The following is a 14,217-nucleotide window of genomic DNA, read 5'->3' as shown; positions in this document are numbered from 1 at the left end:
TCCATTGGCGTCGCATCAAAATGAATACCTGCCGAAACCCGGGATCGAACCAGGGACCTTTAGATCTTCAGTCTAACGCTCTCCCAACTGAGCTATTTCGGCTGACGTTCAAGGCGGCCATTTGCATGTGTTCGTTCACGTCTGCCTCGTTGCCAGTTTCACAGTCACCTTCGTCTGATAAGACACAGGGGCGCTGAAAGGCGAGCAGGCGATGCAGTGAAGTTCCACACACATTTCTTCTGCTTCCGTCATCGTAACAAGCAAACATGTCGACTCGATTCGTGTAATATTGACTTCGCTGACGCTAGCAAACCCGTGCTATATCGATGCCAGGGGCAACTCGTGTGCAGAGAACGAGACACGAGAAGGAGTGAGCCTCTCCACCGTATGAGAGGCAGTATCTAGCAGATACGCACGGTAAAACATTCCACCTGCGTTAGCTCATAAATTGCTACACGTCATCGTCTGCAAGCTAAAATGGACACATCTGCACTGCCCAGTGAGGCGACACTTGCACTAACACCTGGTGGACGGCTGTGAGACGCGGAGATGAGCTGCGGCTTCTGGGCGCGACTGTAACGCTGCGCCCTGGATCAAATAACACTGCACATTGCTGGTGACCCACGTGTTTAGTAGTGACGCAACTGCTAGGATGCAGCTGAACGTCCGCCTTTTGAGAGCGAGAAAATTTTCGCAGCCGGCAGGACTCGAACCTACGCTCCCAGAGGGAATCTGATTTCAAGTCAGACGCCTTAACCACTCGGCCACGACTGCCGGTGGCGGAAGCGACTCCCGACAAGTGAAACCGCCATCTTCAGAAGCAATCTGATGGCACAAAACGGCGTGGCCTCACTCTTTTCTCTAGGGTTTCCATTAGCCGCTACGAAAGTGTAGTCATTTTCGCCCAGACAGGGACTTGAACCCAGGACCCTAACGCTCTACCGACTCAGCTATGCGGGCCCACGCACGAGCATTATCGTACAGCTGCGTGGTGTGCGAGTGATTCGCATGTCGTAATTACTGGCTTATGGCTCCAATGGCGACTTCACCGACTTCCCACTGACGCACCGCTGACGCTAGTTTTCTGGCGCCTTAAAACGATGGACATACCTCCAAGCAGCTGCGAGATCTTAAGAAAAGAAACGCTGCACCACTGCTTTTGCCGCACTCGAATGATTGAAATTGCGATTCTTAAAAAGAATCTGAAATGTTCGCTCTCTCCATCACTTTCGAGCACATCTGTGCTGCAGTACCAGCGTCAGTGTGAGGTGAACCGATAGCCACAGTAAGCAGCGGTCGTCGCGAAAACTCAGTATTCTTAAAACGGAAATTTTCGTCTTGTTGAGAATGGCGTCACTGGTTTGCACCCGCATTCGCCCACGCATGTCACATGTGTGCGAAAATGTTTGCTCCTCTTTACGCAAAATCGCACGCAGCCGGTAGGATTCGAACCTACGCTCCCACAGGGAATCTGATTTCGAGTCGGACGCCTTAACCACTCGGCCACGACTGCCGTTAGCGCGGTGCAACTGCTACCGTTTAAAGCACTGTGGTGTCAGAAAACGGCGTAGCTGCATTATTTTCCGTAACGTTTCCAGCGCTACCAGACGAATCGCTACCAAAGTATTAAAATCTCCACCTGGACAGGGACTTGAACCCTGGACCCTTAGCTTAAACGCCTAATGCTCTACCGACTTAGCTATCCGGGCTCACACGACGCTGTGAAACCTCCCACGATGCACAACTATACATTGACTCATGTCCTTTACTGTTGTGCAATCGCTGTATGGGGCTGTTACTAATAAAACGTCGCCTAAATGCTGTCTACAAACTTATCGCGCTAAGCTCGTAACACACTATCGAAGACTGCTGGCACATGATGCAACAACAAATTGCACCAGTTGTTACGTCTCATACGTTGGAGCAGAGAATTTACGTGTTTTGTCGACACTCACTGGGCAATTGGAAAATTCACAAGCATTTCGAATGCAATGTTTCCCACGTTTTCGCTCATTTCACGGTTCCGTTGAAGACGTTCTTCACCACCTGACACAGAAAAAGGAATGCAGTCGGTAGGATATTTTTAATCCTTTTGCTTCTAAGGGAGTTAGTTGTCTAGTGAGTTCCTCTTACGGCATGCACTAGGCAACCAGAACAGCTACAGGAGAGAGTCATTTTTGTTGTCAGCGGTAGTTGCATTATCACAAACGCAGAGTAATTCCATTGGCGTCGCATCAAAATGAATACCTGCCGAAACCCGGGATCGAACCAGGGACCTTTAGATCTTCAGTCTAACGCTCTCCCAACTGAGCTATTTCGGCTGACGTTCAAGGCGGCCATTTGCATGTGTTCGTTCACGTCTGCCTCGTTGCCAGTTTCACAGTCACCTTCGTCTGATAAGACACAGGGGCGCTGAAAGGCGAGCAGGCGATGCAGTGAAGTTCCACACACATTTCTTCTGCTTCCGTCATCGTAACAAGCAAACATGTCGACTCGATTCGTGTAATATTGACTTCGCTGACGCTAGCAAACCCGTGCTATATCGATGCCAGGGGCAACTCGTGTGCAGAGAACGAGACACGAGAAGGAGTGAGCCTCTCCACCGTATGAGAGGCAGTATCTAGCAGATACGCACGGTAAAACATTCCACCTGCGTTAGCTCATAAATTGCTACACGTCATCGTCTGCAAGCTAAAATGGACACATCTGCACTGCCCAGTGAGGCGACACTTGCACTAACACCTGGTGGACGGCTGTGAGACGCGGAGATGAGCTGCGGCTTCTGGGCGCGACTGTAACGCTGCGCCCTGGATCAAATAACACTGCACATTGCTGGTGACCCACGTGTTTAGTAGTGACGCAACTGCTAGGATGCAGCTGAACGTCCGCCTTTTGAGAGCGAGAAAATTTTCGCAGCCGGCAGGACTCGAACCTACGCTCCCAGAGGGAATCTGATTTCAAGTCAGACGCCTTAACCACTCGGCCACGACTGCCGGTGGCGGAAGCGACTCCCGACAAGTGAAACCGCCATCTTCAGAAGCAATCTGATGGCACAAAACGGCGTGGCCTCACTCTTTTCTCTAGGGTTTCCATTAGCCGCTACGAAAGTGTAGTCATTTTCGCCCAGACAGGGACTTGAACCCAGGACCCTAACGCTCTACCGACTCAGCTATGCGGGCCCACGCACGAGCATTATCGTACAGCTGCGTGGTGTGCGAGTGATTCGCATGTCGTAATTACTGGCTTATGGCTCCAATGGCGACTTCACCGACTTCCCACTGACGCACCGCTGACGCTAGTTTTCTGGCGCCTTAAAACGATGGACATACCTCCAAGCAGCTGCGAGATCTTAAGAAAAGAAACGCTGCACCACTGCTTTTGCCGCACTCGAATGATTGAAATTGCGATTCTTAAAAAGAATCTGAAATGTTCGCTCTCTCCATCACTTTCGAGCACATCTGTGCTGCAGTACCAGCGTCAGTGTGAGGTGAACCGATAGCCACAGTAAGCAGCGGTCGTCGCGAAAACTCAGTATTCTTAAAACGGAAATTTTCGTCTTGTTGAGAATGGCGTCACTGGTTTGCACCCGCATTCGCCCACGCATGTCACATGTGTGCGAAAATGTTTGCTCCTCTTTACGCAAAATCGCACGCAGCCGGTAGGATTCGAACCTACGCTCCCACAGGGAATCTGATTTCGAGTCGGACGCCTTAACCACTCGGCCACGACTGCCGTTAGCGCGGTGCAACTGCTACCGTTTAAAGCACTGTGGTGTCAGAAAACGGCGTAGCTGCATTATTTTCCGTAACGTTTCCAGCGCTACCAGACGAATCGCTACCAAAGTATTAAAATCTCCACCTGGACAGGGACTTGAACCCTGGACCCTTAGCTTAAACGCCTAATGCTCTACCGACTTAGCTATCCGGGCTCACACGACGCTGTGAAACCTCCCACGATGCACAACTATACATTGACTCATGTCCTTTACTGTTGTGCAATCGCTGTATGGGGCTGTTACTAATAAAACGTCGCCTAAATGCTGTCTACAAACTTATCGCGCTAAGCTCGTAACACACTATCGAAGACTGCTGGCACATGATGCAACAACAAATTGCACCAGTTGTTACGTCTCATACGTTGGAGCAGAGAATTTACGTGTTTTGTCGACACTCACTGGGCAATTGGAAAATTCACAAGCATTTCGAATGCAATGTTTCCCACGTTTTCGCTCATTTCACGGTTCCGTTGAAGACGTTCTTCACCACCTGACACAGAAAAAGGAATGCAGTCGGTAGGATATTTTTAATCCTTTTGCTTCTAAGGGAGTTAGTTGTCTAGTGAGTTCCTCTTACGGCATGCACTAGGCAACCAGAACAGCTACAGGAGAGAGTCATTTTTGTTGTCAGCGGTAGTTGCATTATCACAAACGCAGAGTAATTCCATTGGCGTCGCATCAAAATGAATACCTGCCGAAACCCGGGATCGAACCAGGGACCTTTAGATCTTCAGTCTAACGCTCTCCCAACTGAGCTATTTCGGCTGACGTTCAAGGCGGCCATTTGCATGTGTTCGTTCACGTCTGCCTCGTTGCCAGTTTCACAGTCACCTTCGTCTGATAAGACACAGGGGCGCTGAAAGGCGAGCAGGCGATGCAGTGAAGTTCCACACACATTTCTTCTGCTTCCGTCATCGTAACAAGCAAACATGTCGACTCGATTCGTGTAATATTGACTTCGCTGACGCTAGCAAACCCGTGCTATATCGATGCCAGGGGCAACTCGTGTGCAGAGAACGAGACACGAGAAGGAGTGAGCCTCTCCACCGTATGAGAGGCAGTATCTAGCAGATACGCACGGTAAAACATTCCACCTGCGTTAGCTCATAAATTGCTACACGTCATCGTCTGCAAGCTAAAATGGACACATCTGCACTGCCCAGTGAGGCGACACTTGCACTAACACCTGGTGGACGGCTGTGAGACGCGGAGATGAGCTGCGGCTTCTGGGCGCGACTGTAACGCTGCGCCCTGGATCAAATAACACTGCACATTGCTGGTGACCCACGTGTTTAGTAGTGACGCAACTGCTAGGATGCAGCTGAACGTCCGCCTTTTGAGAGCGAGAAAATTTTCGCAGCCGGCAGGACTCGAACCTACGCTCCCAGAGGGAATCTGATTTCAAGTCAGACGCCTTAACCACTCGGCCACGACTGCCGGTGGCGGAAGCGACTCCCGACAAGTGAAACCGCCATCTTCAGAAGCAATCTGATGGCACAAAACGGCGTGGCCTCACTCTTTTCTCTAGGGTTTCCATTAGCCGCTACGAAAGTGTAGTCATTTTCGCCCAGACAGGGACTTGAACCCAGGACCCTAACGCTCTACCGACTCAGCTATGCGGGCCCACGCACGAGCATTATCGTACAGCTGCGTGGTGTGCGAGTGATTCGCATGTCGTAATTACTGGCTTATGGCTCCAATGGCGACTTCACCGACTTCCCACTGACGCACCGCTGACGCTAGTTTTCTGGCGCCTTAAAACGATGGACATACCTCCAAGCAGCTGCGAGATCTTAAGAAAAGAAACGCTGCACCACTGCTTTTGCCGCACTCGAATGATTGAAATTGCGATTCTTAAAAAGAATCTGAAATGTTCGCTCTCTCCATCACTTTCGAGCACATCTGTGCTGCAGTACCAGCGTCAGTGTGAGGTGAACCGATAGCCACAGTAAGCAGCGGTCGTCGCGAAAACTCAGTATTCTTAAAACGGAAATTTTCGTCTTGTTGAGAATGGCGTCACTGGTTTGCACCCGCATTCGCCCACGCATGTCACATGTGTGCGAAAATGTTTGCTCCTCTTTACGCAAAATCGCACGCAGCCGGTAGGATTCGAACCTACGCTCCCACAGGGAATCTGATTTCGAGTCGGACGCCTTAACCACTCGGCCACGACTGCCGTTAGCGCGGTGCAACTGCTACCGTTTAAAGCACTGTGGTGTCAGAAAACGGCGTAGCTGCATTATTTTCCGTAACGTTTCCAGCGCTACCAGACGAATCGCTACCAAAGTATTAAAATCTCCACCTGGACAGGGACTTGAACCCTGGACCCTTAGCTTAAACGCCTAATGCTCTACCGACTGAGCTATCCGGGCTCACACGACGCTGTGAAACCTCCCACGATGCACAACTATACATTGACTCATGTCCTTTACTGTTGTGCAATCGCTGTATGGGGCTGTTACTAATAAAACGTCGCCTAAATGCTGTCTACAAACTTATCGCGCTAAGCTCGTAACACACTATCGAAGACTGCTGGCACATGATGCAACAACAAATTGCACCAGTTGTTACGTCTCATACGTTGGAGCAGAGAATTTACGTGTTTTGTCGACACTCACTGGGCAATTGGAAAATTCACAAGCATTTCGAATGCAATGTTTCCCACGTTTTCGCTCATTTCACGGTTCCGTTGAAGACGTTCTTCACCACCTGACACAGAAAAAGGAATGCAGTCGGTAGGATATTTTTAATCCTTTTGCTTCTAAGGGAGTTAGTTGTCTAGTGAGTTCCTCTTACGGCATGCACTAGGCAACCAGAACAGCTACAGGAGAGAGTCATTTTTGTTGTCAGCGGTAGTTGCATTATCACAAACGCAGAGTAATTCCATTGGCGTCGCATCAAAATGAATACCTGCCGAAACCCGGGATCGAACCAGGGACCTTTAGATCTTCAGTCTAACGCTCTCCCAACTGAGCTATTTCGGCTGACGTTCAAGGCGGCCATTTGCATGTGTTCGTTCACGTCTGCCTCGTTGCCAGTTTCACAGTCACCTTCGTCTGATAAGACACAGGGGCGCTGAAAGGCGAGCAGGCGATGCAGTGAAGTTCCACACACATTTCTTCTGCTTCCGTCATCGTAACAAGCAAACATGTCGACTCGATTCGTGTAATATTGACTTCGCTGACGCTAGCAAACCCGTGCTATATCGATGCCAGGGGCAACTCGTGTGCAGAGAACGAGACACGAGAAGGAGTGAGCCTCTCCACCGTATGAGAGGCAGTATCTAGCAGATACGCACGGTAAAACATTCCACCTGCGTTAGCTCATAAATTGCTACACGTCATCGTCTGCAAGCTAAAATGGACACATCTGCACTGCCCAGTGAGGCGACACTTGCACTAACACCTGGTGGACGGCTGTGAGACGCGGAGATGAGCTGCGGCTTCTGGGCGCGACTGTAACGCTGCGCCCTGGATCAAATAACACTGCACATTGCTGGTGACCCACGTGTTTAGTAGTGACGCAACTGCTAGGATGCAGCTGAACGTCCGCCTTTTGAGAGCGAGAAAATTTTCGCAGCCGGCAGGACTCGAACCTACGCTCCCAGAGGGAATCTGATTTCAAGTCAGACGCCTTAACCACTCGGCCACGACTGCCGGTGGCGGAAGCGACTCCCGACAAGTGAAACCGCCATCTTCAGAAGCAATCTGATGGCACAAAACGGCGTGGCCTCACTCTTTTCTCTAGGGTTTCCATTAGCCGCTACGAAAGTGTAGTCATTTTCGCCCAGACAGGGACTTGAACCCAGGACCCTAACGCTCTACCGACTCAGCTATGCGGGCCCACGCACGAGCATTATCGTACAGCTGCGTGGTGTGCGAGTGATTCGCATGTCGTAATTACTGGCTTATGGCTCCAATGGCGACTTCACCGACTTCCCACTGACGCACCGCTGACGCTAGTTTTCTGGCGCCTTAAAACGATGGACATACCTCCAAGCAGCTGCGAGATCTTAAGAAAAGAAACGCTGCACCACTGCTTTTGCCGCACTCGAATGATTGAAATTGCGATTCTTAAAAAGAATCTGAAATGTTCGCTCTCTCCATCACTTTCGAGCACATCTGTGCTGCAGTACCAGCGTCAGTGTGAGGTGAACCGATAGCCACAGTAAGCAGCGGTCGTCGCGAAAACTCAGTATTCTTAAAACGGAAATTTTCGTCTTGTTGAGAATGGCGTCACTGGTTTGCACCCGCATTCGCCCACGCATGTCACATGTGTGCGAAAATGTTTGCTCCTCTTTACGCAAAATCGCACGCAGCCGGTAGGATTCGAACCTACGCTCCCACAGGGAATCTGATTTCGAGTCGGACGCCTTAACCACTCGGCCACGACTGCCGTTAGCGCGGTGCAACTGCTACCGTTTAAAGCACTGTGGTGTCAGAAAACGGCGTAGCTGCATTATTTTCCGTAACGTTTCCAGCGCTACCAGACGAATCGCTACCAAAGTATTAAAATCTCCACCTGGACAGGGACTTGAACCCTGGACCCTTAGCTTAAACGCCTAATGCTCTACCGACTGAGCTATCCGGGCTCACACGACGCTGTGAAACCTCCCACGATGCACAACTATACATTGACTCATGTCCTTTACTGTTGTGCAATCGCTGTATGGGGCTGTTACTAATAAAACGTCGCCTAAATGCTGTCTACAAACTTATCGCGCTAAGCTCGTAACACACTATCGAAGACTGCTGGCACATGATGCAACAACAAATTGCACCAGTTGTTACGTCTCATACGTTGGAGCAGAGAATTTACGTGTTTTGTCGACACTCACTGGGCAATTGGAAAATTCACAAGCATTTCGAATGCAATGTTTCCCACGTTTTCGCTCATTTCACGGTTCCGTTGAAGACGTTCTTCACCACCTGACACAGAAAAAGGAATGCAGTCGGTAGGATATTTTTAATCCTTTTGCTTCTAAGGGAGTTAGTTGTCTAGTGAGTTCCTCTTACGGCATGCACTAGGCAACCAGAACAGCTACAGGAGAGAGTCATTTTTGTTGTCAGCGGTAGTTGCATTATCACAAACGCAGAGTAATTCCATTGGCGTCGCATCAAAATGAATACCTGCCGAAACCCGGGATCGAACCAGGGACCTTTAGATCTTCAGTCTAACGCTCTCCCAACTGAGCTATTTCGGCTGACGTTCAAGGCGGCCATTTGCATGTGTTCGTTCACGTCTGCCTCGTTGCCAGTTTCACAGTCACCTTCGTCTGATAAGACACAGGGGCGCTGAAAGGCGAGCAGGCGATGCAGTGAAGTTCCACACACATTTCTTCTGCTTCCGTCATCGTAACAAGCAAACATGTCGACTCGATTCGTGTAATATTGACTTCGCTGACGCTAGCAAACCCGTGCTATATCGATGCCAGGGGCAACTCGTGTGCAGAGAACGAGACACGAGAAGGAGTGAGCCTCTCCACCGTATGAGAGGCAGTATCTAGCAGATACGCACGGTAAAACATTCCACCTGCGTTAGCTCATAAATTGCTACACGTCATCGTCTGCAAGCTAAAATGGACACATCTGCACTGCCCAGTGAGGCGACACTTGCACTAACACCTGGTGGACGGCTGTGAGACGCGGAGATGAGCTGCGGCTTCTGGGCGCGACTGTAACGCTGCGCCCTGGATCAAATAACACTGCACATTGCTGGTGACCCACGTGTTTAGTAGTGACGCAACTGCTAGGATGCAGCTGAACGTCCGCCTTTTGAGAGCGAGAAAATTTTCGCAGCCGGCAGGACTCGAACCTACGCTCCCAGAGGGAATCTGATTTCAAGTCAGACGCCTTAACCACTCGGCCACGACTGCCGGTGGCGGAAGCGACTCCCGACAAGTGAAACCGCCATCTTCAGAAGCAATCTGATGGCACAAAACGGCGTGGCCTCACTCTTTTCTCTAGGGTTTCCATTAGCCGCTACGAAAGTGTAGTCATTTTCGCCCAGACAGGGACTTGAACCCAGGACCCTAACGCTCTACCGACTCAGCTATGCGGGCCCACGCACGAGCATTATCGTACAGCTGCGTGGTGTGCGAGTGATTCGCATGTCGTAATTACTGGCTTATGGCTCCAATGGCGACTTCACCGACTTCCCACTGACGCACCGCTGACGCTAGTTTTCTGGCGCCTTAAAACGATGGACATACCTCCAAGCAGCTGCGAGATCTTAAGAAAAGAAACGCTGCACCACTGCTTTTGCCGCACTCGAATGATTGAAATTGCGATTCTTAAAAAGAATCTGAAATGTTCGCTCTCTCCATCACTTTCGAGCACATCTGTGCTGCAGTACCAGCGTCAGTGTGAGGTGAACCGATAGCCACAGTAAGCAGCGGTCGTCGCGAAAACTCAGTATTCTTAAAACGGAAATTTTCGTCTTGTTGAGAATGGCGTCACTGGTTTGCACCCGCATTCGCCCACGCATGTCACATGTGTGCGAAAATGTTTGCTCCTCTTTACGCAAAATCGCACGCAGCCGGTAGGATTCGAACCTACGCTCCCACAGGGAATCTGATTTCGAGTCGGACGCCTTAACCACTCGGCCACGACTGCCGTTAGCGCGGTGCAACTGCTACCGTTTAAAGCACTGTGGTGTCAGAAAACGGCGTAGCTGCATTATTTTCCGTAACGTTTCCAGCGCTACCAGACGAATCGCTACCAAAGTATTAAAATCTCCACCTGGACAGGGACTTGAACCCTGGACCCTTAGCTTAAACGCCTAATGCTCTACCGACTTAGCTATCCGGGCTCACACGACGCTGTGAAACCTCCCACGATGCACAACTATACATTGACTCATGTCCTTTACTGTTGTGCAATCGCTGTATGGGGCTGTTACTAATAAAACGTCGCCTAAATGCTGTCTACAAACTTATCGCGCTAAGCTCGTAACACACTATCGAAGACTGCTGGCACATGATGCAACAACAAATTGCACCAGTTGTTACGTCTCATACGTTGGAGCAGAGAATTTACGTGTTTTGTCGACACTCACTGGGCAATTGGAAAATTCACAAGCATTTCGAATGCAATGTTTCCCACGTTTTCGCTCATTTCACGGTTCCGTTGAAGACGTTCTTCACCACCTGACACAGAAAAAGGAATGCAGTCGGTAGGATATTTTTAATCCTTTTGCTTCTAAGGGAGTTAGTTGTCTAGTGAGTTCCTCTTACGGCATGCACTAGGCAACCAGAACAGCTACAGGAGAGAGTCATTTTTGTTGTCAGCGGTAGTTGCATTATCACAAACGCAGAGTAATTCCATTGGCGTCGCATCAAAATGAATACCTGCCGAAACCCGGGATCGAACCAGGGACCTTTAGATCTTCAGTCTAACGCTCTCCCAACTGAGCTATTTCGGCTGACGTTCAAGGCGGCCATTTGCATGTGTTCGTTCACGTCTGCCTCGTTGCCAGTTTCACAGTCACCTTCGTCTGATAAGACACAGGGGCGCTGAAAGGCGAGCAGGCGATGCAGTGAAGTTCCACACACATTTCTTCTGCTTCCGTCATCGTAACAAGCAAACATGTCGACTCGATTCGTGTAATATTGACTTCGCTGACGCTAGCAAACCCGTGCTATATCGATGCCAGGGGCAACTCGTGTGCAGAGAACGAGACACGAGAAGGAGTGAGCCTCTCCACCGTATGAGAGGCAGTATCTAGCAGATACGCACGGTAAAACATTCCACCTGCGTTAGCTCATAAATTGCTACACGTCATCGTCTGCAAGCTAAAATGGACACATCTGCACTGCCCAGTGAGGCGACACTTGCACTAACACCTGGTGGACGGCTGTGAGACGCGGAGATGAGCTGCGGCTTCTGGGCGCGACTGTAACGCTGCGCCCTGGATCAAATAACACTGCACATTGCTGGTGACCCACGTGTTTAGTAGTGACGCAACTGCTAGGATGCAGCTGAACGTCCGCCTTTTGAGAGCGAGAAAATTTTCGCAGCCGGCAGGACTCGAACCTACGCTCCCAGAGGGAATCTGATTTCAAGTCAGACGCCTTAACCACTCGGCCACGACTGCCGGTGGCGGAAGCGACTCCCGACAAGTGAAACCGCCATCTTCAGAAGCAATCTGATGGCACAAAACGGCGTGGCCTCACTCTTTTCTCTAGGGTTTCCATTAGCCGCTACGAAAGTGTAGTCATTTTCGCCCAGACAGGGACTTGAACCCAGGACCCTAACGCTCTACCGACTCAGCTATGCGGGCCCACGCACGAGCATTATCGTACAGCTGCGTGGTGTGCGAGTGATTCGCATGTCGTAATTACTGGCTTATGGCTCCAATGGCGACTTCACCGACTTCCCACTGACGCACCGCTGACGCTAGTTTTCTGGCGCCTTAAAACGATGGACATACCTCCAAGCAGCTGCGAGATCTTAAGAAAAGAAACGCTGCACCACTGCTTTTGCCGCACTCGAATGATTGAAATTGCGATTCTTAAAAAGAATCTGAAATGTTCGCTCTCTCCATCACTTTCGAGCACATCTGTGCTGCAGTACCAGCGTCAGTGTGAGGTGAACCGATAGCCACAGTAAGCAGCGGTCGTCGCGAAAACTCAGTATTCTTAAAACGGAAATTTTCGTCTTGTTGAGAATGGCGTCACTGGTTTGCACCCGCATTCGCCCACGCATGTCACATGTGTGCGAAAATGTTTGCTCCTCTTTACGCAAAATCGCACGCAGCCGGTAGGATTCGAACCTACGCTCCCACAGGGAATCTGATTTCGAGTCGGACGCCTTAACCACTCGGCCACGACTGCCGTTAGCGCGGTGCAACTGCTACCGTTTAAAGCACTGTGGTGTCAGAAAACGGCGTAGCTGCATTATTTTCCGTAACGTTTCCAGCGCTACCAGACGAATCGCTACCAAAGTATTAAAATCTCCACCTGGACAGGGACTTGAACCCTGGACCCTTAGCTTAAACGCCTAATGCTCTACCGACTGAGCTATCCGGGCTCACACGACGCTGTGAAACCTCCCACGATGCACAACTATACATTGACTCATGTCCTTTACTGTTGTGCAATCGCTGTATGGGGCTGTTACTAATAAAACGTCGCCTAAATGCTGTCTACAAACTTATCGCGCTAAGCTCGTAACACACTATCGAAGACTGCTGGCACATGATGCAACAACAAATTGCACCAGTTGTTACGTCTCATACGTTGGAGCAGAGAATTTACGTGTTTTGTCGACACTCACTGGGCAATTGGAAAATTCACAAGCATTTCGAATGCAATGTTTCCCACGTTTTCGCTCATTTCACGGTTCCGTTGAAGACGTTCTTCACCACCTGACACAGAAAAAGGAATGCAGTCGGTAGGATATTTTTAATCCTTTTGCTTCTAAGGGAGTTAGTTGTCTAGTGAGTTCCTCTTACGGCATGCACTAGGCAACCAGAACAGCTACAGGAGAGAGTCATTTTTGTTGTCAGCGGTAGTTGCATTATCACAAACGCAGAGTAATTCCATTGGCGTCGCATCAAAATGAATACCTGCCGAAACCCGGGATCGAACCAGGGACCTTTAGATCTTCAGTCTAACGCTCTCCCAACTGAGCTATTTCGGCTGACGTTCAAGGCGGCCATTTGCATGTGTTCGTTCACGTCTGCCTCGTTGCCAGTTTCACAGTCACCTTCGTCTGATAAGACACAGGGGCGCTGAAAGGCGAGCAGGCGATGCAGTGAAGTTCCACACACATTTCTTCTGCTTCCGTCATCGTAACAAGCAAACATGTCGACTCGATTCGTGTAATATTGACTTCGCTGACGCTAGCAAACCCGTGCTATATCGATGCCAGGGGCAACTCGTGTGCAGAGAACGAGACACGAGAAGGAGTGAGCCTCTCCACCGTATGAGAGGCAGTATCTAGCAGATACGCACGGTAAAACATTCCACCTGCGTTAGCTCATAAATTGCTACACGTCATCGTCTGCAAGCTAAAATGGACACATCTGCACTGCCCAGTGAGGCGACACTTGCACTAACACCTGGTGGACGGCTGTGAGACGCGGAGATGAGCTGCGGCTTCTGGGCGCGACTGTAACGCTGCGCCCTGGATCAAATAACACTGCACATTGCTGGTGACCCACGTGTTTAGTAGTGACGCAACTGCTAGGATGCAGCTGAACGTCCGCCTTTTGAGAGCGAGAAAATTTTCGCAGCCGGCAGGACTCGAACCTACGCTCCCAGAGGGAATCTGATTTCAAGTCAGACGCCTTAACCACTCGGCCACGACTGCCGGTGGCGGAAGCGACTCCCGACAAGTGAAACCGCCATCTTCAGAAGCAATCTGATGGCACAAAACGGCGTGGCCTCACTCTTTTCTCTAGGGTTTCCATTAGCCGCTACGAAAGTGTAGTCATTTTCG

General features: G+C 50.2%; 23 non-coding genes across 23 annotated transcripts; all 23 read right to left on the bottom strand.

The window, feature by feature from the left end:
- Positions 1-29: 29 nt before the first annotated feature.
- On the bottom strand, positions 30-102 carry Trnaf-gaa. The gene has a single exon. It is a non-coding gene; the product is annotated as a tRNA-Phe (tRNA).
- A 590-nt stretch (positions 103-692) lies between these two features.
- Trnas-uga lies at positions 693-774 on the bottom strand. Its single transcript has one exon. It is a non-coding gene; the product is annotated as a tRNA-Ser (tRNA).
- A 657-nt stretch (positions 775-1,431) lies between these two features.
- Positions 1,432-1,513, bottom strand: Trnas-cga. Its single transcript has one exon. It is a non-coding gene; the product is annotated as a tRNA-Ser (tRNA).
- A 735-nt stretch (positions 1,514-2,248) lies between these two features.
- Trnaf-gaa lies at positions 2,249-2,321 on the bottom strand. The gene has a single exon. It is a non-coding gene; the product is annotated as a tRNA-Phe (tRNA).
- Positions 2,322-2,911: 590 nt separating this feature from the next.
- Trnas-uga lies at positions 2,912-2,993 on the bottom strand. The gene has a single exon. It is a non-coding gene; the product is annotated as a tRNA-Ser (tRNA).
- A 657-nt stretch (positions 2,994-3,650) lies between these two features.
- On the bottom strand, positions 3,651-3,732 carry Trnas-cga. The gene has a single exon. It is a non-coding gene; the product is annotated as a tRNA-Ser (tRNA).
- Positions 3,733-4,467: 735 nt separating this feature from the next.
- On the bottom strand, positions 4,468-4,540 carry Trnaf-gaa. The gene has a single exon. It is a non-coding gene; the product is annotated as a tRNA-Phe (tRNA).
- A 590-nt stretch (positions 4,541-5,130) lies between these two features.
- Positions 5,131-5,212, bottom strand: Trnas-uga. The gene has a single exon. It is a non-coding gene; the product is annotated as a tRNA-Ser (tRNA).
- Positions 5,213-5,869: 657 nt separating this feature from the next.
- On the bottom strand, positions 5,870-5,951 carry Trnas-cga. Its single transcript has one exon. It is a non-coding gene; the product is annotated as a tRNA-Ser (tRNA).
- A 123-nt stretch (positions 5,952-6,074) lies between these two features.
- Positions 6,075-6,147, bottom strand: Trnak-uuu. Its single transcript has one exon. It is a non-coding gene; the product is annotated as a tRNA-Lys (tRNA).
- A 539-nt stretch (positions 6,148-6,686) lies between these two features.
- On the bottom strand, positions 6,687-6,759 carry Trnaf-gaa. Its single transcript has one exon. It is a non-coding gene; the product is annotated as a tRNA-Phe (tRNA).
- A 590-nt stretch (positions 6,760-7,349) lies between these two features.
- On the bottom strand, positions 7,350-7,431 carry Trnas-uga. The gene has a single exon. It is a non-coding gene; the product is annotated as a tRNA-Ser (tRNA).
- Positions 7,432-8,088: 657 nt separating this feature from the next.
- Positions 8,089-8,170, bottom strand: Trnas-cga. Its single transcript has one exon. It is a non-coding gene; the product is annotated as a tRNA-Ser (tRNA).
- Positions 8,171-8,293: 123 nt separating this feature from the next.
- On the bottom strand, positions 8,294-8,366 carry Trnak-uuu. The gene has a single exon. It is a non-coding gene; the product is annotated as a tRNA-Lys (tRNA).
- A 539-nt stretch (positions 8,367-8,905) lies between these two features.
- Trnaf-gaa lies at positions 8,906-8,978 on the bottom strand. The gene has a single exon. It is a non-coding gene; the product is annotated as a tRNA-Phe (tRNA).
- Positions 8,979-9,568: 590 nt separating this feature from the next.
- Trnas-uga lies at positions 9,569-9,650 on the bottom strand. Its single transcript has one exon. It is a non-coding gene; the product is annotated as a tRNA-Ser (tRNA).
- A 657-nt stretch (positions 9,651-10,307) lies between these two features.
- Positions 10,308-10,389, bottom strand: Trnas-cga. Its single transcript has one exon. It is a non-coding gene; the product is annotated as a tRNA-Ser (tRNA).
- Positions 10,390-11,124: 735 nt separating this feature from the next.
- Trnaf-gaa lies at positions 11,125-11,197 on the bottom strand. Its single transcript has one exon. It is a non-coding gene; the product is annotated as a tRNA-Phe (tRNA).
- A 590-nt stretch (positions 11,198-11,787) lies between these two features.
- Positions 11,788-11,869, bottom strand: Trnas-uga. The gene has a single exon. It is a non-coding gene; the product is annotated as a tRNA-Ser (tRNA).
- A 657-nt stretch (positions 11,870-12,526) lies between these two features.
- Trnas-cga lies at positions 12,527-12,608 on the bottom strand. The gene has a single exon. It is a non-coding gene; the product is annotated as a tRNA-Ser (tRNA).
- A 123-nt stretch (positions 12,609-12,731) lies between these two features.
- On the bottom strand, positions 12,732-12,804 carry Trnak-uuu. Its single transcript has one exon. It is a non-coding gene; the product is annotated as a tRNA-Lys (tRNA).
- Positions 12,805-13,343: 539 nt separating this feature from the next.
- Trnaf-gaa lies at positions 13,344-13,416 on the bottom strand. Its single transcript has one exon. It is a non-coding gene; the product is annotated as a tRNA-Phe (tRNA).
- Positions 13,417-14,006: 590 nt separating this feature from the next.
- On the bottom strand, positions 14,007-14,088 carry Trnas-uga. Its single transcript has one exon. It is a non-coding gene; the product is annotated as a tRNA-Ser (tRNA).
- Positions 14,089-14,217: the final 129 nt, after the last annotated feature.

This window comes from Schistocerca piceifrons, chromosome 3 (assembly GCF_021461385.2).
Source record: "Schistocerca piceifrons isolate TAMUIC-IGC-003096 chromosome 3, iqSchPice1.1, whole genome shotgun sequence".
Taxonomy (NCBI): Eukaryota; Metazoa; Arthropoda; class Insecta; order Orthoptera; family Acrididae; genus Schistocerca; species Schistocerca piceifrons.
This window is presented reverse-complemented; position numbering and strand designations above follow the sequence as displayed.